This window comes from Phyllobates terribilis, unplaced genomic scaffold (genome assembly GCF_046119375.1).
Source record: "Phyllobates terribilis strain yellow unplaced genomic scaffold, ASM4611937v1 Scaffold_11__3_contigs__length_659146591, whole genome shotgun sequence".
In the NCBI taxonomy this organism is placed as follows: domain Eukaryota; kingdom Metazoa; phylum Chordata; class Amphibia; order Anura; family Dendrobatidae; genus Phyllobates; species Phyllobates terribilis.
The window spans coordinates 449,932,174-449,954,810 of NW_027362771.1; positions in this window are offsets into that span (position 1 = coordinate 449,932,174).

Below are 22,637 nucleotides of genomic sequence, written 5' to 3' on the forward strand. Positions count from 1 at the left end.
GTGATTGGTCGCGGGCAGCGTCCGCGACCAATCAGCAGAGCGGTGTTTAACTTTAGCGCCAAGATCACTGATTGGTCGCGTGCGGAGAGCGCGACCAATCAGCTAATCGTATTGGTGAGGACCGGGGAGCGCCGCTGCCTGGTCGGATACTTCCGTTGCGAGAAGCCGGGAGATGAGCGACTGCTCGCAGCAGAAGTATCCCGACCCGCAGCGCCGCTCCCCGGTCCTCCCTTGACACCCTAGCCGCTGATGTCCCCACAGTATCCGCATGGTGTTACAAAGATCCGGACATTTGTGTTAAAAATCGCTGATTGGTCGCGGGCGCTGCCCGCGACCAATCACCGATTTGGGCGCCAAATTTAAATATCGTCCGCAACCAATCACCAATCTTGGCTCCACATTTAAACACCGCTGTGCTGATTGGTCGCCGACGCTGGGCGCGACCAATCACCGATTTTGGCGCCACATTTAAATAGCGTCCGCGACCAATCAGTACAGCGGTGTTTAAATGTGGAGCCAAGATGGGTGATTGGTCGCGGAGGATATTTAAATTTGGCGCCCAAATCGGTGACCAATCAGCGATTTTTAACACAAATGTCCAGACCTTTGTAACACCATGCTGATACTGTGGGGACATCAGCGGCTAGCGTGTGAAGGGAGGACCGGGGAGCGGCGCTGCGGGTCCGGATATTTCTGCTGCGAGCGCCCGCTCATGTCCCGGGTTCTCGCAGCGGAAGTATCCGCACAGGCAGCAGCGCTGACATCCATGCGGCTAGGGTGTGAAGGGAGGACCGGGGAGCGGCGCTGACATCCAATTGGTCGCGGCCGCTATTTAAATGTGCGGCACAAATCGGTGATTGGTCGCCGTCTTGACCGCGACCAATCACTGATCTTGCCGCCAAAGTTAAACACTACTGTGCTGATTGGTCGGATATTTAAATTTGGCGCACAAATCTGTGATTGGTCGCAAGCAGCGTCCGTGACCAATCAGCACGGTAGTGTTTAACTTTGGCGGCAAGATCAGTGATTGGTCGCGCGCCAAGACCGCGACCAATCACCGATTTGGGCGCCACATTTAAATATCGGCCGCGACCAATCACCAATCTTGGATCCACATTTAAACAACGCTGTGCTGATTGGTCGCGGCCGATATTTAAATGTGGCGCCCAAATCGGTGATTGGTCGTGGTCTTGGCGCGCGACCAATCACTGATCTTGCCGCCAAAGTTAAACACTACCGTGCTGATTGGTCGCGGACGCTGCCCGCGACCAATCACCGATTTGTGCGCCAAATTTAAATATCAGCCTCATGCACGTCACTGACAGCGTGGGAAAATTCTCCTGCACTCAGCGCTTCAGCGTGAGAATTTTCCCACGCTGTCAGTGACGTGCATGAGGTGAGCTGAGTTCATTGGACATGACCTCACCTCATGTATGTCACTGACAGCGTGGGAGAATTCTCCTGCACTCAGCGCTACAGCGTGAGAATTTTCCCACACTGTCAGTGACGTGCATGAGGTGAGCCGAGTTCATTGGACATGACCTCGGCTCATCTTTATGCCGTCACAGAGAGACACTGAGGAGCGCAAGCATGCCTGCGCTTCTCAGTGTCTGCGGGATGACAGGCTGGATGGCAGCTTTCTGCTGCGGTCCAGGCTGTCATCTCAATGTAGCAGAGCTGAAGCCGTCCTGGGAACCATGGAAAGGTAAGGATGAGGTTGCTTTATTATTTTTCTTTTATTGCAGGAGATCGTTGGCTTCAGCTGGAATGGGCGTGGTGGTAAGTATGGTTTAATTTAGAACAATAAAGAATTGTGTGTTTATTTCAATTAAAGGACTTTATTCTGGGTGTTTGTGTTTTTTTTTTTAACTTTGACTATGGGGTTAGTAATGGGGGTGTCTTATAGACGCCTCTCCATTACTAACCTGGGCTTGATGTCAGCTGGCATTATAAGCTGACATCAACCCCAGCCCTATTACCCCCTGCCACCGCACCAGGGCAGCGTGGAAGAGCGAGGCTAAGTGCCAGAATTGGCGCATCCTATGGATGCGCCATTTCTGGGGCGGATGACGGCTGGTGTTTCTAGCCTGGGAGGGGACCAATATTCATGGTACCCTTCCTGGGCTATTAATATCAGCCCTCAGCTGTCTGCCTAGCCTTTGCTAGCTATTAAAATAGGGGGGACCCCACATCATTTTTTGGGGGGGTCCCCCATTTTAATAGCTAGTAAAGGCTAGGTATTCAGCTGGGGGCTCATATTAGTAGCCTGGGGAGCTCCGTGGGTATTACCCCCTTCCCAGGCTTCAAACATCTGCCCCAGCCGTCTGCTTAACCTCCGCTAGAGACTAAAATTACAGGGAACCCCAAGCCCATTTTTTTTTAAATAAATCCTTTATTTTAACACTAAATGACAAGTACAGTAATCAACACTGTCACTGTACTTCATATATATGTGACTGACATGTTTCTATCTATCTAATCTATGTGTGATTCTCTATTCCTTCTATTCTAAATTGTCGGGTACAGATGCTGAATTGCCGGCCGGCTTTTTTAAAGAGACGGTGCATGAAAACACTATTATTTTTTTAAATAAATCCTTTACACTAAATGACAAGTACAGTAATCAACACTGTCACTGTACTTCTTATATATGTGACTGACATGTTTCTATCTATCTAATCTATGTGTGATTCTCTATTCCTTCTATTCTAAATTGTCGGGTACAGATGCTGAATTGCCGGCCGGCTTTTTTAAAGAGACGGTGCATGAAAACACTATTATTTTTTTTGATAAATCCTTTACACTAAATGACAAGTACAGTAAGCAACACTGTCACTGTGCTTCTTATATGTGTGACTGACATGTTTCTATCTATCTAATCTATGTGTGAGGCTCTATTCCTTCTTGTCTAAATTGTCGGGTACCGGTGTATGCCGCTGCTGAATTGCCAGCCGGCTTTTTTAAAGAGAGCGTCTTCTGAGCAGTTTGTCAGCTTTTGGACACCTTTGAAGGTGTTTTCTATGTGTTTCTATGTGTTTTTGTTTGCCTGCCATTGGTTTTAACGGTGTCCGACGGTGTTCTAAGGTGTTCGACGAACAGTTCGACGAACAGTTCCTCGAACATCCCGGTGTTCGACGAACCGAACCGAACCCGAACACTACGGGGGTGGCTCAACACTACCCATCACTAGCAGGGAGTGGTAGGTGGAGTCTCCTGATTTAGACCCTGCTAGCACGGGAGAGGCCGGGGAAGCTAATCTCTGCAGCACACAGCAGGATTAAATGCCTGCAGAGACAGACCATGCCCCCCTAAGGCTAGATGGAAGCCACATGTAGGTGCAGCAGTGCTGCATGAAGCAGCCTCAGCGGGACGGCCAGACATGAGGAAAATCTGCATGGTGGGCATAGCAGTGCTGGGAAGGCCTACCAGTCACTGCCGTGACAGTGCATGGTCTATATGAATGTCAAACACTTTTGGCTGTAGCTGTAGTAAACCAACTTGGATGATTTCCTGCCAAAAAGTTCATAAAAATTATTTGCGTTTATCAAGTTGCTGATTTTCCATTCACTTACTGAGCATCCACAGACTGTGGAACTTGTAGCAGATGCAATGTGTGTGATTACATGCAGATTCCCTCTTTTAAATAAAAGCATATCTAAGTTAAATTCTGTACTTGCACCAATGGCATGATTAAGGTGAAGACCATATGACCTGCCTTAAAAAGAAGCCTGCCAAAACCCACTGGTATTGACTCCTAATTTGGAGATGCTAGGGGTTTATTGGATTAAGCTGTTGGGAGGTGCTCATTCCATTTTTTAGACTTTGTTTTATAATGTTGCTGAGGGTCATCCTATCTGAACAGTCCTTATCCTTTCTGTAAGATGCCTTTCACACTTTGTATTCTCCAAGTTTAGAAATTGCAGGCTACTATAGCATAATTGATTACTTTTTTTATTCCAGATACCAGTAGGTGGGCTGTTAGGACATCTGCTATGGCTTAAAAAAAATGGAAACCCACAATGCCCCCTAAAAATGATGATCTTTTTAAATGTTTCAATTGGATTTTCTGAAATTCATCACACGGTACAGCATAATCTGGCTATTGACTGTAGTAATTTATGCTGCAGCACATACAAAGCGAAGCCAAGTGTAAATATGGTCTGCTGTATGTGCAGAAGTTCTCTGATGTAGCTCTAAATGTCTAGATTCAGATTTTTGCATTTCACAGCATTTTTAAAGTATGTTATTTTCGATCTTCACTTGATTTTAATTGCTTAAAGGCCTAAAACCTTTTTTTTAATCAACTCTTGACACCTGTCAGCAGAATATTTGACTCCTAACTAGAGATGAGCGTTGTTCTACTCGAACTGTTCGCCAATCTCAAATTCGAGCTGTTTTGGGCGGTGTTCGAGCCGGTCGGCGAACACGAACAATTTGAGAAAAATTCGGCTGTTCGAGGTTATGTTCGATAACTGTTCGTGCACCAAAATCATAACTGGATTTTTTCTCAGTAATGATGAAAATTAATGTTAATACGCAGTTTGAGTGTACAGCGGGGCGGGGGGAGGGGCAGGGGATGGATCTCTGCAGGAACAATGAAGATCTTCATTTTTTTTTCTCTTTCCCGCATTTGCAGTGGGGAGGTGCAATCTGTCAGCCTATCAGCAGCGCACACACGGAGCGAAGTGCTTTTTTTCACACAAGCAAGGGCATGTGTGATTGGCAGTGTATGTCACATGTCCTTGCCCTATAAGACCAAGCCATTTTCCCCGTTGCCACCATTTTCTCACTGCTGCTGCTGCGTGTTAGACGGCACCGCTGTTGCTGTGTGCGCTATACCTTGTTAATTTCAAGCCAATTTTCGCACAAATATACAGATAGCTTGGGAGTAGGGAATAGTTGTGATTGCAGTCCTTTTAAGGACTAGGTTACAGCATTTCCTACGACTTTTATCAAGCAGGTCTGTGCTCTTAAATAGATAGATTGTGGGAGTAAAGACTAATTGTAATTGGAGTCCTTTTCAGGACTAGGTTACATCAGTTCCTATCAGTTTTTGCCAGGCAGGTCTGTGCCAGTGCTGTGCAAGTTTTTTTCACAGCATTTGGCTGAATCTAGCAAAGCTAATCCTTTTTGGCCTATTGCAGAGTGTGTTAGTCAGTGGAGTAGCCTATCTGTGTTGCAAGATATACCACCTGTGTATAGAATACCAATTTTTTTACTGCACCTAGTGAAGTAAAATCTTTTGGGCATAGCATCATTCTATTAGTCCATCTATACTGACCTCCATCAGGTTGCAAATTAAAAATATTTTTTTTCTGCATCTAGCTCTGAAAAAATATTTGGGCTTCTAGCAGTGTGTGGGACTTGGTCTATTAGTCCATCTATACTGACCTCCATCAGGTTGCAAATTAAAAATAATTTTTTTCTTCATTTATCTCTGAAAAAATATTTGGGCTTCTAGCAGCGTGTGGGACTTGTTCTATTAGTCCATCTATACTGACCTCCATCAGGTTGCAAATTAAAAATAATTTTTTTCTGCATCTAGCTCTGAAAAAATATTTGGGCTTCTAGCAGTGTGTGGGACTTGGTCTATTAGTCCATCTATACTGACCTCCATCAGGTTGCAAATTAAAAATAATTTTTTTCTGCATCTAGCTCTGAAAAAATATTTGGGCTTCTAGCAGTGTGTGGGACTTGGTCTATTAGTCCATCTATACTGACCTCCATCAGGTTGCAAATTGAATAAAAAAATTTTCTGCATCTAGCTCTGAAAAAATATTTGGGCTTCTAGCGGTGTGTGGGACTTGGTCTATTAGTCCATCTATACTGACCTCCATCAGGTTGCAAATTAAAAATAATTTTTTTCTTCATTTATCTCTGAAAAAATATTTGGGCTTCTAGAAGCGTGTGGGACTTGTTCTATTAGTCCATCTATACTGACCTCCATCAGGTTGCAAATTAAAAATAATTTTTTTCTGCATCTAGCTCTGAAAAAATATTTGGGCTTCTAGCAGTGTGTGGGACTTGGTCTATTAGTCCATCTATACTGACCTCCATCAGGTTGCAAATTGAATAAAAAAATTTTCTGCATCTAGCTCTGAAAAAATATTTGGGCTTCTAGCGGTGTGTGGGACTTGGTCTATTAGTCCATCTATACTGACCTCCATCAGGTTGCAAATTAAAAATCATTTTTTTCTGCATCTAGCTCTGAAAAAATATTTGGGCTTCTAGCAGTGTGTGGGACTTGGTCTATTAGTCCATCTATACTGACCTCCATCAGGTTGCAAATTAAAAATAATTTTTTTCTTCATTTATCTCTGAAAAAATATTTGGGCTTCTAGCAGCGTGTGGGACTTGTTCTATTAGTCCATCTATACTGACCTCCATCAGGTTGCAAATTAAAAATAATTTTTTTCTGCATCTAGCTCTGAAAAAATATTTGGGCTTCTAGCAGTGTGTGGGACTTGGTCTATTAGTCCATCTATACTGACCTCCATCAGGTTGCAAATTAAAAATAATTTTTTTCTTCATTTATCTCTGAAAAAATATTTGGGCTTCTAGCAGCGTGTGGGACTTGTTCTATTAGTCCATCTATACTGACCTCCATCAGGTTGCAAATTAAAAATAATTTTTTTCTGCATCTAGCTCTGAAAAAATATTTGGGCTTCTAGCAGTGTGTGGGACTTGGTCTATTAGTCCATCTATACTGACCTCCATCAGGTTGCAAATTAAAAATAATTTTTTTCTTCATTTAGCTCTGAAAAAATATTTGGGCTTCTAGCAGTGTGTGGGACTTGTTCTATTAGTCCTTCTATACTGACCTCCAGCAGGTTGCAAATTGAATATAATTTTTTTCTGCATCTAGCTCTGAAAAAATATTTGGGCTTCTAGCGGTGTGTGGGACTTGGTCTATTAGTCCATCTATACTGACCTCCATCAGGTTGCAAATTAAAAATAATTTTTTTCTGCATCTAGCTCTGAAAAAATATTTGGGCTTCTAGCAGTGTGTGGGACTTGGTCTATTAGTCCATCTATACTGACCTCCATCAGGTTGCAAATTGAATAAAAAAAATTTCTGCATCTAGCTCTGAAAAAATATTTGGGCTTCTAGCGGTGTGTGGGACTTGGTCTATTAGTCCATCTATACTGACCTCCATCAGGTTGCAAATTAAAAATAATTTTTTTCTGCATCTAACCCAGCCAATAGTTTTGGCCTAATACCACAGTTTGGCCACTCAGCTCTGCTCGGTTACCATCCATTGTTTTTTTGTGCAAACAACTCCAGAGTTGTGAATTAGTTAACCACCAAAATGAGTGGAAAAAGGCCTGCTGCTGGTGGAAAGGGGAATAGGCGTGTTGGGAAGGGGAAAAAAGGTTGTGTCCGTGGGGTAGGTGCAGAAGAAAGACCATCTTCCAGCCAAACTAAAATGTCTACTTCTTTTAGCGGACAATGTGATAAGATCCCTTTCTTACGGCCACGCCAATCGCTACAAATTCCAGATGAGGCACAAAAACAGCAGGTGCTTCAACGGATATCAAGTGCTCCTTTAAGTGGGCTCTCCTCCACATCAACTTCAACATCACAAATACTCCAGTCCTCAAAGGTGTCACCCAAATCGCACTTGCTTCCTCACAGCTCCCAAATCTCCAGCTGCCCGTCTGAGTATGAGGTAGAACAGATGGTTGAGTCTGCAGAGCTGTTTACTCATACTATAGCCTGGGAATCAGAGGTCGACTCCAGCGCTTCTGTGAATCCAGACGAGGAAATGATCTGCACTGATGCCCAGAATCTTTATGAGTCGGATCCAGGACCAGACGCAGAAGGTTCTGACCATAATGTAGACCCTCATTCCCAAACTGTAACTCCTGTTGGTGGAGACAATGAGGAAGACGATGATAAGACTCAAATACCTGATTGGAGCGACAACTTTAGTTTTTTGTCAGGGCAGGAACAGGTTGGCTCTGAGGACGACGGGTGTGATAACGCACAGGGTGATGATGATGAGGTCGGAGATCCCACTTACTGTCAACCCACAGTCAGCCAAGAGATGAGGTCAGCAGAGGAGGTGGAGGAAGATGCTAGTGACGACGAGGTCAGGTTGCGCCTTCCTGGACAGAGACGTAGTACTGGAAGCACGTCAACAACTGCATCCTCAAACACAACTCTGCCTCTCACCACAAGTCGTGGTGGCTCTTCAGGTCGCATGGGTGCTAAGCCTTGCATAGCCTGGGCATTTTTTCAGATCGATAAAGATGACCCAACTCGTGTTATCTGTAACATTTGTCAGCAAAAGCTAAGTAGAGGCCAAAAAATACATAGTTTGAGTACTTCATGCATGAACCGGCACATGGACATGAAGCATAAGTTGCAGTGGGAAGCTCAGTGTGCTACAATGCGGCCTAGCCGGCCGGGCCAACCACCGTCTGCCATATCTTGTGCATCCGCGGCCTCTTCATCCTCTGTGACTGGGGGGACAGCAGTCACACCTGTTTTGGGGCGCAGACCTGCCACCTCTTTACCCGCAACAGCCAGCGTGATTGGCAGGTCATCATTTTCTTTGGAGGTGGTAACACCAGCTGGTCTTGAGCGCTGTCCGACATCGATAGCACCACCTTTGGATCAAGGCAACCTAACATGTCCGCCTGCATCTTCCTCACAGACCGGCAGTTTGCCGGGGACACCCTTATCAACCCCGTCTAAGCACAATAGCCAGCCCTCGGTCCCTCAGATGTGGACAAGTAAAAGACCATTTCCTCCTAGCCATGAGAAAGCTAAGAGGTTGAATTTCACCATCTGCAAGCTCTTGGCTACAGAAATGCTGCCTTTCCGCCTGGTGGACACAGAGGATTTTCGAGACCTTATGTCCGTCGCAGTGCCCCAGTACCAGATGCCCAGTCGGCACTACTTCTCAAAGAAAGGTGTGCCTGCGCTCCACCAGCATGTCACACACAACATCACCGCTTCTTTGAGAAACTCTGTGTGTGACAGGGTGCATTTCACCACAGACACTTGGACGAGTAGGCATGGACAGGGGCGTTACATGTCGCTGACTGGGCACTGGGTAACTATGGTGACAGCAGGACAAGGGGCTGCTGTCCAAGTCTTGCCGTCCCCACGAGTTGTTCGTCAATCCTCTTTATGTCAAAGTTCCTCCACTGCTTCTGCCTCCTCAACCTCCTCTCGGTCTTCCACCTGCACCCAAAGCCTGTCTGGTCATGCCACAAGCTTTCTAACTGCGCAGAAGGGATCCTGCACACCTCCTTACTATGCTGGCAGTAGGGCTCAACGTCATCAGGCGGTTTTTACATTGAAATGTCTGGGAAATGTGAGTCACACAGCTGAGGAGTTGTGGTCAGCTATGGAGAACCAATTTCATGAATGGTTGTCTCCACTGGACCTGAAACCAGGGAAGGCCGTGTGCGACAATGCTGCAAACCTGGGTGCGGCCCTTCGCCGGGGCAATGTCACACACGTGCCTTGTATGGCTCACGTGTTGAACCTGGTTGTCCAGCAATTTTTAGCCCACTATCCCAGACTAGATGGCCTTCTGCAGAGGGCACGGTCGCTGTGTGCTCACTTCCGCCGTTCGCATCCCGCAGCTCAGCGACTTACATCTCTACAGAAGTCGTTGGGCCTGCCACTTCACCGGCTAAAATGCGATGTGCCTACCCGGTGGAATTCAACTCTGCACATGTTGCAGCGACTGTGGCAGCACCGACAAGCCCTGGTGCAATACGTTCTGACGTATAGCCTGGGCCAACGAGATTCAGAGGTGGGGCAAATCACGCTGGAGGAGTGGTCTCAGATCAGGGACCTATGCACCCTTCTGCACAGTTTTGAAATGGCGACGAAGATGTTTAGTGCTGACGATGCCATTATCAGCATGACTATTCCGGTGATTTACATGCTGGAGCACATGTTAAACAGAATTCGGAGTCAGGTGGTGGCACAAGAGGAGGTGGAGGAAGTAGAGGAGGAGGAGTTGTATGCGGAAGGGCTAACATCTGCAAGGTCCAGACGGTCGGCAGCACCAAGGCGGCAGGCATGTGAGGGTGGGGGAGATGATTTTACCAGGGCGCATGGTAGCAGCCAAACTAGTGAGGAAGGTGCAGGAGCCCAGGAAGAAGTGGAGGACGAACTGATGGAAGACTCATCAGATGAGGGAGACCTTGATCACATTTCTGTTGTGCGAGGTTGGGGGGAGAGGACAGAGGAAGGAAGCATGATTGTTACCTCGCCACCAACACAACAGGGACTTGGTGCTCCTGGATGAGCAACACACATGAGTGCCTTCTTGCTGCACTACCTGCAACATGACCCTCGAATTGTGAGAATTAGAAATAATCCTGACTACTGGGTTGCCACACTGTTAGATCCCCGGTACAAAAGTAAATTTGCAGAAATTATTCCTGCCATAGAAAGGGATGCACGCATGCAGGAGTATCAGCAGAGACTGTTGCAGAATCTTACATGTGCTTTTCCACAAAATACCAGTGGTGCACGTAGTGAATCTCACAGTTCCAACTTGCCAACCGTGGGACCGTCAAGTGTTCAGCACTCAAACCGTAACAGAACCACAGTATCTGCTGGTAACATCAATTTTGCGGAATCATTTCACCACTTTTTTAGCCCATCCTTTGCAAGGCCACAGGAGACAAGAAGTCTGACACATAGTCAACGCCTAGAGACGATGGTACAGGAGTATCTCCAAGTAAACATTGAAGCCATGACTGTGTCACTGGACCCTTGCTCTTTTTGGGCTTCCAATCTGGATAAATGGCCGGAGCTAGCCACTTACGCCTTGGAGATCTTGTCATGCCCCGCAGCCAGCGTTCTGTCTGAACGTGTGTTCAGCGCTGCTGGTGGTGTGCTGACAGATAAGCGCACGCGGCTCTCCACTGATAATGTAGACAGACTCACGTTCATAAAGATGAACAAATCATGGATCCGAAACGACTTTTCTACCCCTGTGTCATCCTGGGGAGAGTAAAAGCTTGATGATTGGTTAAAATCACCCTACCAACCGTTTTAAGCTTTCAAATTACTAATCATGTTTATCTGTATCTTGACTGGAAAATAATTTGGGCTTTGTAGCAGTGTGCAGCACTGATCCTATTAGGCCATCTATAATAAGCTTCACCAGATTTAAAATTAAAAATAATTTTTAGCTGCATCTAGCCCAGAAAATAATTTTGGGGCTCCGAGATGCGCAAGACACATAAGTGCCTTCTTGCTGCACTACCTGCAGCATGACCCTCATATTGTCAGAATTCGAAGTAATCATGACTACTGGGTTGCCACACTCTTAGATCCCCCAAACTTTTCGATCAACCTTTTCATTTTAATAAAGACCAAAAAAATGGTCATTTTTGAAATTATAAGCATTAGCAGGTTGTTAGAAACTGAAATCAAACAGTTTTCAACTCAAAACTTTATTCTAGGTGATGTTACATTTTCACATAGGACCCCTTGTTCGAAAGGAGCTTCTGAACTCTCTCGTCCATTGAATTTGTCAGGTTTTGGATGGTATCTGCTTCAATTGTTTTGCATGAGGACAGAATACCCTCCCAGAGCTGTTGCTTAGATGTGAACTGCCTCCCGCCATCATAGACACTCCTTTTAATGATGCTCCAAAGGTTCTGAATGGGGTAGAGGTCAGGGGAGCAAGGGGGTCACACCATAAGTGTGTCCCCTTTTATGCCCATATCAGCCAGAGATGCAGATGTTTTATGTGCAGCATGAGATGGTGCATTATCATGCAGAAAAATGATCTTGCTGTGAAATACACGGTTCTTCTTCTTGAACCATGGCAGGAAGTGCTGTTTGAGAAAATCCACATACATTATGGAGTTCATCTTTAGCGCCTTCAGGGATCCTAAAGGGGCCGACAATCTCTCTCCCCATGATTCCAGCCCAAAACATTACTCCACCTCCTCCTTGTTGGCGCTGTAGCCGTGTTTGCGTGGGGTGTCCATCAACCAGCCATCCTCCACTCCATTCATCTGGACCATCAAGCGCTGCACGGCACTCATCCGTGAACAAAACAGTTTTGAAATCAGTCTTCATGCCGTTTCTGCTTGTGTGAAGTGGATAGAGGAGGTCGACAGGATGGCGTATGCACAGCTGCAAACCTCTGAAGGACCCTGCATCTTGTTGTTCGGGGGACGTTGGAGGCACAAGCAGCTTCAAAAACTTGTCTGCTGCTATGACAAGGCTTTTTTGCCGCTGCTCTTTCAACCTGACGTAATTGCCTGTAGGAAAGAGTCCTCAATTTGCCCTTATCAGCACGCACACGTGTGTACTGTGAATCAGCTACATACTTCTTGATTGCCAAGACACTTCATCCTGATCATCGCACAATGTTGATTGTAGTCATGCCTTGACCTAAACACTCCACAATTTTTTGCTTCTCAGCAGCCGACACATCCTTTTTCTTTCCCATTTTGGCAGAAAATGTAGGCTGCTTAATAATGTGAGAGAGCCTTCTTAAGTAGTCTTGCCTTTCATTGGACACACCTGCCAAACTAATTAGCACAGGTGTCTGCAATTGCTTACAGTGATATAAAGAGCCCTGACACACATCACCATCAATGAGTTTAACTGACAAACAAACAAATTCTTCCCTTATCACTCCTAAACACTTTTTGCATAATAATTTGGAACGCGGTGTACATGTGCTTTTCCACAAAACACCAGTGGTTCACGTAGTGAATCTTACAGTTCTAACTTGCCAACCGTGGTCTGTATGGAATTGTTCAATAAAGGGCCCAAAATTAAGATAACATAGATGGGAGAGGTCTCTATGAATAGGAATTCCTAAGTATTTGATACCCTGTGAGGGCCAGGCAAAGGGAAAGTTGGACTGGATGGAATCCTATATGGATTTAGGGAGGGAGACATCGAGGGCCTCAGACTTCGCTGCATTGATTTTAAAATTTTACCATGTAACAAAGTGATCTATTTCAGCCATAACAGCAGGGATGGATATATGTGATTGAGTGATATATACTAGGACATCATCAGCAAATAGAGAGCACTTGTACTCGGTGCCTCCCACCTCAATCCACCTAATATTGGGGTTATGGCGAATTGATGAGAGCAGGTGCTCCGTCACTAGGATGTATAAGAGAGGGGACAGAGGACATCCCTGCCTTGTCCCATTGGTGATTGTGAAAGGTGATGAAAATGTTCTGACGCACCCCCTGGGCCTTGGGACACCCGGAGCCGGACCCTTTTTGGTGGATGCTGGTGGTTGTAGTCTTCGTGGCGGCGATCCGGTTCCGTGGCTCAGGGCGGTCAAACCAGTGGCGGAACTATTTATGTGGTTTTGATGTTTAAATGTCCGACTACGCTACCCGTGGATTGCGGTCAGAGTGAACCGCCGCTACAGGGCAGACCGCTAAGGCTGGTGTTGTGGGTGCAGCAGAGCGTAGCATAACTCCCCACGGGAGGAGTATAGCCTCAGGGCAGTGTATTCGGAGAATGGGGGTGATGGTGCAGGGCAGCAGCAGTAACGACACGGAGTCAGTGATGCAGTTCAGGGCCTTTACTCACAGTTCTTATTATCCAGACCACGTCTGCAGGTAACGGCTGCCCACGTCGTACTGTGCTCACCAGGTGAGGGGCTCAGACAACTCCCAGATAACTTTGGAGCGCTTCACAGGACCCACTTTGTGTGTCCTTTGTCTGGCCTTTCTTACCAACACTTCTGTCCGGCTGCCTCGGGCCTCCTCTTGGTAAACTTGGCGCCAGTTTCCCTGACCCTATGTGGTGCCTTCCTAGCGGGTGGAGCAAGGGGCTGCGCCACATAAAATGTCAGAGCCTCCGGTTTCTAGCTGAGGGTCGTTTCCTGCCTCCACTAGTTCGGGGACCGGTCTCCCCCTTTGGCCTGACCCCTCCACGCAGGTGGATTCGGGCGTGCGGTGGCGACTCGCCCGTCCGCACCCCTGGGATCCCTTCATTCCTCGTTCCTGGAGCCTTCTCCGCTCCTCTTCCTTCCTTCTCCCTCTTGCAGGCCTGGGCCTCTGTTACTAGGCCCGCCTCCGGAGCAGAGCTCATGCAGAGCCCCTGCTCCCTGCCACTTCTGCTCAGACTTCTCTGCACTGAACTAAGATGGTGCCCACCTTTTATACTCCCTTCTCAATGCACCCAGGAACTGCTTCCTCCCTGCTCCTGCACTGCAGGGTTCCCCTTCCTCAGTGTTCCCTCCCCCCACTCCAGCCAGGGACAGGGACTGTCGTGCCCATCTCAGGGGCATATTGGTCGCCCTGCCCCACGGCAATGTGGTGTAATGCATGCAGGTGTCGGGTCCTGATCCACACTCCATCCTTATCTGAGAGTGAGATATCACACCTCTGGGTGAGGTGCAATACGTCTGTAGCAACCGAGCCCTCGGTGCTACAGTTCCATTTATCTTCAGCCTAGGTGACGTATTGTGATACAGGGCCGTGATTTTGGCTATAAAAGGGTCCCCTAGACCCCTACCCCAAGCTTTTTAAGAGAATCATATATGGCGTGCCAGGAGACTCTATGGAATGCTTTCTCAGCATCCAACGAGAGTATCTACTTACAAATTTTTAACCGCATCTAGCCCAGGAAATACTTTGTGCCTAGTAGCAGTGTCTGCTAGTCAGCGGATTATCCCGGCTGTTAAGCAAGCTACACCACCTGTAGTTTGGACACTTAATTTTTTCAAAGGAAATGCTTCGGGACCACGGGATACTCAGTGAAGAGCATCAGGAGGCACCCCAAGGCATAGGGGCTGGGACTGGCACTAGGATACCTTGCGGTGGACAGCCGAGCTCGATCCTTATAAAAGCTTTTTAACTGCAGCAGCTTTAGTGGACGCTACTGGAGCTGGAATTACGCGGCTGCTGGCATGAGACTTGCCCTCCAATAGATCCTTGTAAATGGATTTAAAGTGTATTCATTCAAATTAGAGGGACAATTTAAATTAAAAAGCTTAGAGCTGCCTCCACCACAGGGGGGCTCTCTCGACCCACCAGCGGACAGGCACCAGTATTGGGAGAGGGGGGCTGGCCGTCAGGGTTCAACGCGGCTCTGGCACAAACCCGGCGACACGGAGGTGGCACGGGCAGGAGCGGACTGGCCGTCTCGGCTTCTCACTTTTTGGATTTTAGAAGGGCATGACATGCCTATATCTGTGTCTCCCCCTCCTTTTACTCCTCCACCTCTTTTCTTTTCGCATGACTATATGTACTTGTCACTTTTCCATGTGTTAGTTGTGTCTTCTGAGCAGTTTGTCAGCTTTTGGACACCTTTGAAGGTGTTTTCTATGTGTTTCTATGTGTTTTTGTTTGCCTGCCATTGGTTTTAACGGTGTTCGAAGGTGTTCGACGAACAGTTCGACGAACAGTTCGGCGAACACACGGGTGTTCGACGAACCGAACCGAACTCGAACACTACGGGGGTGGCTCAACACTACTCCTAACTAAAGATATGAGTGTAACGCCTCTTTAATGCTTATTACATTAATTCCTTTCTTCTAGTATTTTGTTAGGGTATTTTTGAGAAATCCATCTTTGAATTGTGGTGGGCACTGCAATTCCAGCTATGCTCTTTTTTTCTTGCCCACTGATTCTGGTCTTTGATTGACAGATCATTCTTCTCTCAGTGACCTGTCTTGTCTTCCAGATGTCGTCATTTCCCTGGTTTGAATAGAAGGGGCTGCATATATGAAGTAAGCTCCAATAACATTGCAATATCAATGGCCCGGCTCTCGCAATGTCATCAGGAGTTTACTGCGCATGAGCCATCTCTTCTGATGAGATTAACCCGGCGCTTGCATATCCAGGGTCACTGAGAAATGAGCGAATCAGGCAAAATTAAAATTTGTGTGTTCGCACAGATTGGCTCGAGAAATTTGGGTCTCAAAAAAGTAATTTTCCATTAATTTAATGTCCTCTATTATGCTCTGATGTCTCTCTAGACTCTAGAGCATAATAAACTTAATGCAAAAAAAATAAAAAAATCTTTATACTCACCCCACCACTTCCACTCCTCACCTAATTTGTGTGGTATTTTTCGCATCTTCAGATTGCTGTCTGTTGTACTGAAATACCAAGGCATCTCACTTTAGGTTGGGGCTTGCGGGTTTGATAAGTCCAGGAGGACTCTGTTCATGCGCCCGTGGGCCATAATGTCTTGCCATGGGTTGCAACCTTTGCGGGCACATGCACAGGAGCCTCCAGGGTCTATCAAAAGGGGAAGACCAGGCCTAGCATCAGATGCCCAGGGAATTTAGCGCAACCGACGGTAATCTGACTAAGTGATGGGCTCCAGACGGGTGGGCCGAAGAAGTTTTTTGCGAATGCAGATGTTAAGAATATTGAAGATATAATCCCATGTCGATCATTGTGCCCTGTTTGGTGAGGGATTATAAAGGCTACAATGTGCAGCTGTAACCAGACACTTTTGCAGCTAAACAAGAAAGGAGGGCGCTGAGGGACAATGAGTGACAAAATTCCCCAACTTCAGCTGTGGAGCTGCCACAGGAAGCCCTCTGAGGACCCCAGCCATGCGTTATGTCCTTTGTGTCCAACAGGTATAATTCATTACCGAGCTATGGGAATATGATACATCCCAGCGATACACCAAATAGATTTTTGGAATCACAAGAACAGGAGGAATGCCACCCTAGCTTTTAGCACAGTCTAGCGCATAGGGATGAGGAGATACATGGCACAGCCTTTCAGAAACCCCTAGGGCCAATGTGTTTTGTCTCCCCGCATAGCAGGGTCTCAACTGGATCTGATGAGAACAGAACCGGCTCCCAAGGACCATCCATTAAGGAACCATTTTAGTTTTTAGAGTTTGTAGCTGAGAGAGACTAGGGGTGGAGATTTAGGTCCAGCCAGGGGCAGGAGGGGGAGTGACCCAAAGGGGTTAAGAGCTCAAGCAGCTATAGCCCAGTGTCTTTTTCCCTGGGAGGTCATGACGTCACATTGTGTGGGAGAAGTCCTGCAACAAAGGGGACCATCAGCCTCCCATGTGACAGCCCCTTCCCCACAAGCCAGGCCTTCCATCTGACTGGTAACTGACTCTTAATAACTGCTTATACCTTTTGTACCACTACTATTGTGTTTTCATCTCTGACCATTATGTATGTATAACCCTTTTATATATAGTGTATTGTCTAATGTGCCCTTAAGGAGATTGAATATATAATTTAACCTTGGGCTGCTCTTTTATCTCGATCCACAAACTCTCATGTCCATTGTTTGGCCCAACGAACACGCTACTGGGGCTGGTTCCTGGCCCAATATAATCCCCCGGTCCACTAGCGAGAATTATATTTAATAGGAACTGGTGGCAGCTCTACCAGGCCGACAAGTTTCTGCTTCACTGGAGCTAGTAAAGGGGCCTCTCAGCCTGTCAGGGGTGTCAGCAAGTGTGGTGCCATGTCAGCGACTGAGTGGGCCACCTCTTCTTATTGCCTGTGCCTTTCTATACCTGTGTGGACAGGGGGTTTCTGTGCAGGACTGTACCAATCTGACCTTGCACATCCCCGAGGTGGTGTGGAACATCACGTTGGTGCAAAGGGCAGATTCGTATCTCGTGATCTGTCTGACATAATTGTGACATCAGGCTGGTGGCGAGGTGTGGATCCGTCACAAGTGGTGGCAGCGGTGACCTATCAATCAAAGAATGGAGGTTGTCAGAGTGTGGAGAAAAGAACTAGAAGTGCAGTACTTGACTTGCTGCACTTGCGGTTAAAACTTTAAAGGATGGATTTCTCAAAAATGTCCCACTAAAATACTACAAGCAAGATATGAATGTAAAAAGCATTAAGCGGCTTTACAGGCATGTCTTTATTTAGAGGTCAAATATCCTGCTGACAGTTCAGATATTATTGATAAAAATTCTGATCCTGAATGAAATGACTGATGTAGTTTTGTGCAATTTTCAACCTCAAAGATTCTTTCAAAAGAAGAATGATTTTTTAAAACAAAAACGAAACAAATGAAAAGAACACCAGCATAAACATAGCCTTATTGAGAAAATGCTGAATTTTGGATTAAAAGACTTACTATATTTGTGTATTCAAGGATGAACACAGACATTAGATGCCCCTATTAGGTGCATTTCACAAAGCACCTATTTTTTTCTGTGTAACAATTCACCAGTAATTTTGAGCTATGATGTTTACTAGCTCATGCTCTTATGTGCAATCTAACTCAATATAGGAAACTGCTTTTAAGATGGCAATGAGCTCCCCACTGGATTATAGGAAGTTTTGCCCCAAGCAGTTCACCCCCAGCAATTTGCCCCCATCTGTTCGCCCCCAGGTACATTTCGCCCCCACACATTTCGCCCCTATCATTTCGCCCCCAAGAAGATTTGCCCCCCCACATTTTGCCCCCGGACAGGGGTGAACTGGGGGCGATATGTGCGGGGGTGAGATGTGCGGGGGCAAAGCATCCTGGGGGCCAAATGCTGGGGACGAAATGTGCGGGGGCGAAATGTACCCGGGGGCGAATTGCTGGGGGCGAAGTGCTGGGGGCGAACTGCCGGGGGAAAACTGCTGGGGGCGAAACATCCAATTCCCATTCCACTGTATAGCTGCACAAGATGCACCATTGATATGTCTACCCCTGTATGGATTTTGAAGCAATGAACTCTTTATTTTTGGGCTGCAGATACACTTTGATAGGCATTGTGGTTTTTTGTAGTGTAAATATAGAGCCTCAGTAAAGCTCCCGTCTCACATAGCGAGATCGCTAGCGAGATCGCTGCTGAGTCAAGGTTTTGGTGACGCAACAGCGACCTCACCAGCGATGTCGCTATGTGTGACACTTTGCAGCGATCAGGCCCCTGCTGTGAGGTCGCTGATCGCTACAGAATGTCCTGGACTATTTTTTGGTCTTTGCCCTCCCGCTGGTCAGCACACATCGCTGTGTGTGACCAGCGGGACCAGCGATCAGACTGGTAACCATGGTAAACAGCGGGTTACTAGGGGCACACCCGCACTTAGTAACCCGCTGTTTATCATGGTTACCACTCTGCTACAGTGAGCGGTAACCTTCCGCCCACCATAGCAGGTTCGTAACCATGATAAACAGCGGGTTACTAAGTGCGCGTGTGCCCCTAGTAATCTGCTGTTTACCATGGTTACTAGCCTGCTCCTGCTTCAGCAGGCGGGTAACCAGGAGCAGGACATCGTGGAAAGATTCTTTCTACGATGTCGCTGCTCCCCTGATCGCTGGTGAGCCTGCCTGTTTGACAGCTCACCAGCGATCACATAGCGACGCAGCAACGATCCCTGACAGGTCGTATCGTTGTCGGGATCGCTGTAGCGTCGCTAAGTGTGACAGGGCCTTAAGTGACAATAGTCCTTTATCAGATGCCAATCTCCAGTTTATCTGGTCTCCCTGGGATACAAAGCAAAAACCTCTATCATTGCTGGCAGCAGCTTAACTATGAGCCACAACCTTCACTGACATGTATGTGAGAATTTTCTATACTTGAAGCTGCATTGCAGACTATTAACCCACAGGCAGATTATACACTGCTCAAAAAAAATGTTAAAAACACATAAAAAAAGAATATAACTCCAAGTAAATCAAACTTCTGTGAAATCAAACTGTCCACTTAGGAAGCAACACTGTTTGACAATCAATTTCACATGCTGTTGTGCAAATGGAATAGAAAATAGATGGAAATTATTGTCAATTATCAAGACACCCTCAATAAAGGAGTGGTTCTGCAGGTAGGGACCACAGACCACATCTCAGTACCAAGGCTTTCTGGCTGATGTTTTGGTCACTTTTGAATGTTGGTCGTGCTTTCACACTCGTGGTAGCATGAGACGGCACATCAATGCGAGCTGTGGCAAGAAGGTTTGCTGTGTCTGTCAGCGTAGTGTCCAGAGGCTGGACGCACTACCAGGAGACAGACCAATACACCAGGAGATGAGGAGAGGGCTGTAGGAGGGCAACAACCCTGCAGCAGGACCGCTACCTCCGCCTTTGTGCAAGGAGGAACAGGAGGAGCACTGGCAGAGCCCTGCAAAATGACCTCCAGCAGGCCACAAATGTGCATGTGTCTGCACAAACGGTTAGAAACTGACTCCATGAGGATGGTATAAGGGCCTGACGTCCACAGATGGGGGTTATGCTCACAGCCCAACACCGTGCATGATGTTTGGCATTTGCCACAGAACACCAGGATAGGCAAAGTCGCCACTGGCGCCCTTTGCTCTTCACAGATGAAAGCAGGTTCACACTGAGCACATGTGACAGATGTGACAGAGTCTGGAGACGCTGTGGAGAGCGATCTGCTGCCTGCAAAATCCTTCAGCATGACCGGTTTGGCAGTGGGTCAGTAATGGTGTGGGGTGGCATTTCTTTGGAGGGATGCACAGCCCTCCATGTACTCGCCAGAGGTAGTCTGACTGCCATTAGGCACTGAGATGAGATCCTCAGACCCCTTGTGAGACCATATGCTGGTGCGGTTGGCCCTGGGTTCCTCCTAATGCAGGACAATGCCAGACCTCATGTGACTAGAGTGTGTCAGCAGTTCCTGAAAGATGAAGGCATTGAATCTATGGACTGGCCCGCCTGTTCCCCAGACCTGAATCCAATTGAGCACATCTGGGACATCATGTCTCGCTCCAGTCACCATCGTCACGTTGCACCACAGACTGTCCAGGTGTTGGTGGATGCTTTAGTCCAGGTCTGGGAGGAGATCCCACAGGAGACCATCCGCAACCTCATCAGGAGCATGCCCAGGCATTGTAGGGAGGTCATACAGGCACGTGGAGGCCATGCACAATACTGAGCCTCATTTTGACTTGTTTTAAGGACATTACATCAAAGTTGGATCAGCTTGTAGTGTGTTTTTCCACTTTAATTTTGGGGGTGACTCCAAATCCAGGCCTCGATTGGTTAATAAATTTGATTTCCATTGATGATTTTAGTGTGATTTTGTTTTCAGCACATTCAACTTTGTACAGAACAAAGTATTCAATGAGAATATTTCATTCATTCCGATCTAGGATGTGTTATTTGAGTGTTCCCTTTATTTTTTTTAGCAGTGTACTAGCACATACAGATACATCTATACATAGCTGTGTATTTCTATGTCCTTGTATTCTACAGGGAAAATAAGTCAGATATAAAATTGCTAAAAAATAATGAAAAATTATGAAAAAAGTCATTTTAAATGCGATTTTTAAAAAAATAATAAACATTACAAATTACAGACATTTTTGTGTCCCTGTAAATGTAATAAACCGCACAGCAATCTAATTGCTGGTGATGGGTAAGTATCAGGACTCAAACCCAGCAGCTCTTCCCTCTGAACTATTCAGCTTGCTGGACAGTTCCTGGCTAACTTAGAATCTAGTACCTGTATTGTTCCTGAGCAGCTCCACCCTATGTTGTTCCTGATTGGCTTCATCCGGATTGAACACCCTATTTAAACCTAGCCTGGCAACTTCTCCTTGAGAGATTATTGAGCTCTCAGCCTCTAGTCAAGTGCTACTGCTGCTTCATACAGGATTATACTGCTTTCCTGTGTACTGATTCCTGGCTTCCCTGACTAAGCTACCTGCTAAACCCTTCAAAATTATTCTGCTTTCCTTTGTACTGATTCCTGGCTTCCCTGACTACGCTACTTGCTAAACCCTTCAAGAAAATACTGCTTTCCTGTGTACTTATTTCTGGCTTCCTTGACTATGCTACATGCTAAACCCTTCAAGATTATACTGCTTTCCTGTGTACCGATTCCTGGCTTCCCTGACTACGCTACCTACCGGTGCTGCCCCTAGTGGTTGCAATATCACTACTCCAACCCAGGTCAGTTCCTAACAGTAAGTGGTGTAAAAAAAGGCACAACTGTTTTTTTTTTGTCCATTAAACCCATAAAAAAAGTTATAAAAATGTAACACTGAAGCCATGTTCACATGCAGCCGATATGCTGTTTTTTTCTACTGCTTTTTTTTTGCATATATTCTGCAAATGTCCGCACCACACGATGACAAGACACAATAAAAATCTTTTGATTCTAGTTTTTTTCCTGCATTATTTTATGCATTTTCTCACTTATTTGATGCCATTTTGGTGGAGATGTGAAGCATCATTTTAATGCTTATTTTTTATAGCACAGAAAATCTTTGATTCTGCACTTAAAATGGAATGGTGTTTTTATTCCATTTCACGTGTTTTTTTTTTTTTTTTTTTCCCAGGCTCCACATAGAAGCTTGTAGACAAAAAATGCACCAAAACCACACAGTGCAACAACGTTTGTAGACACACACTGGGCAGAGTTTTAATGAAATCACATCCACTTTCCTTGGACATTTAGGCTGTGTTCATATGTAGCGTAAATGCTGCTTTTTTTTTTTTTCTGTTGTTTTTTTTTAACAGAAATTCTGCTAATAAATTGGATGTGATTTCATGTAAACTGCGCCCACTGTGAATCTAAAGACACTGCTGAACTGTACGATTTTTGTGCTTTTTTTTTTTCTCTAGAGGATTTTAGGTGGAACCAAAAAAAAACGCATGTAAAAGACTGCAGTCATTTTTTAAGTGCAGAATCAAAGCTTTCCTGTATTATAAAAACACACTAAAAAAATGTTGCTTCACATCTGCACCAATACTGCATCAAACAGTGG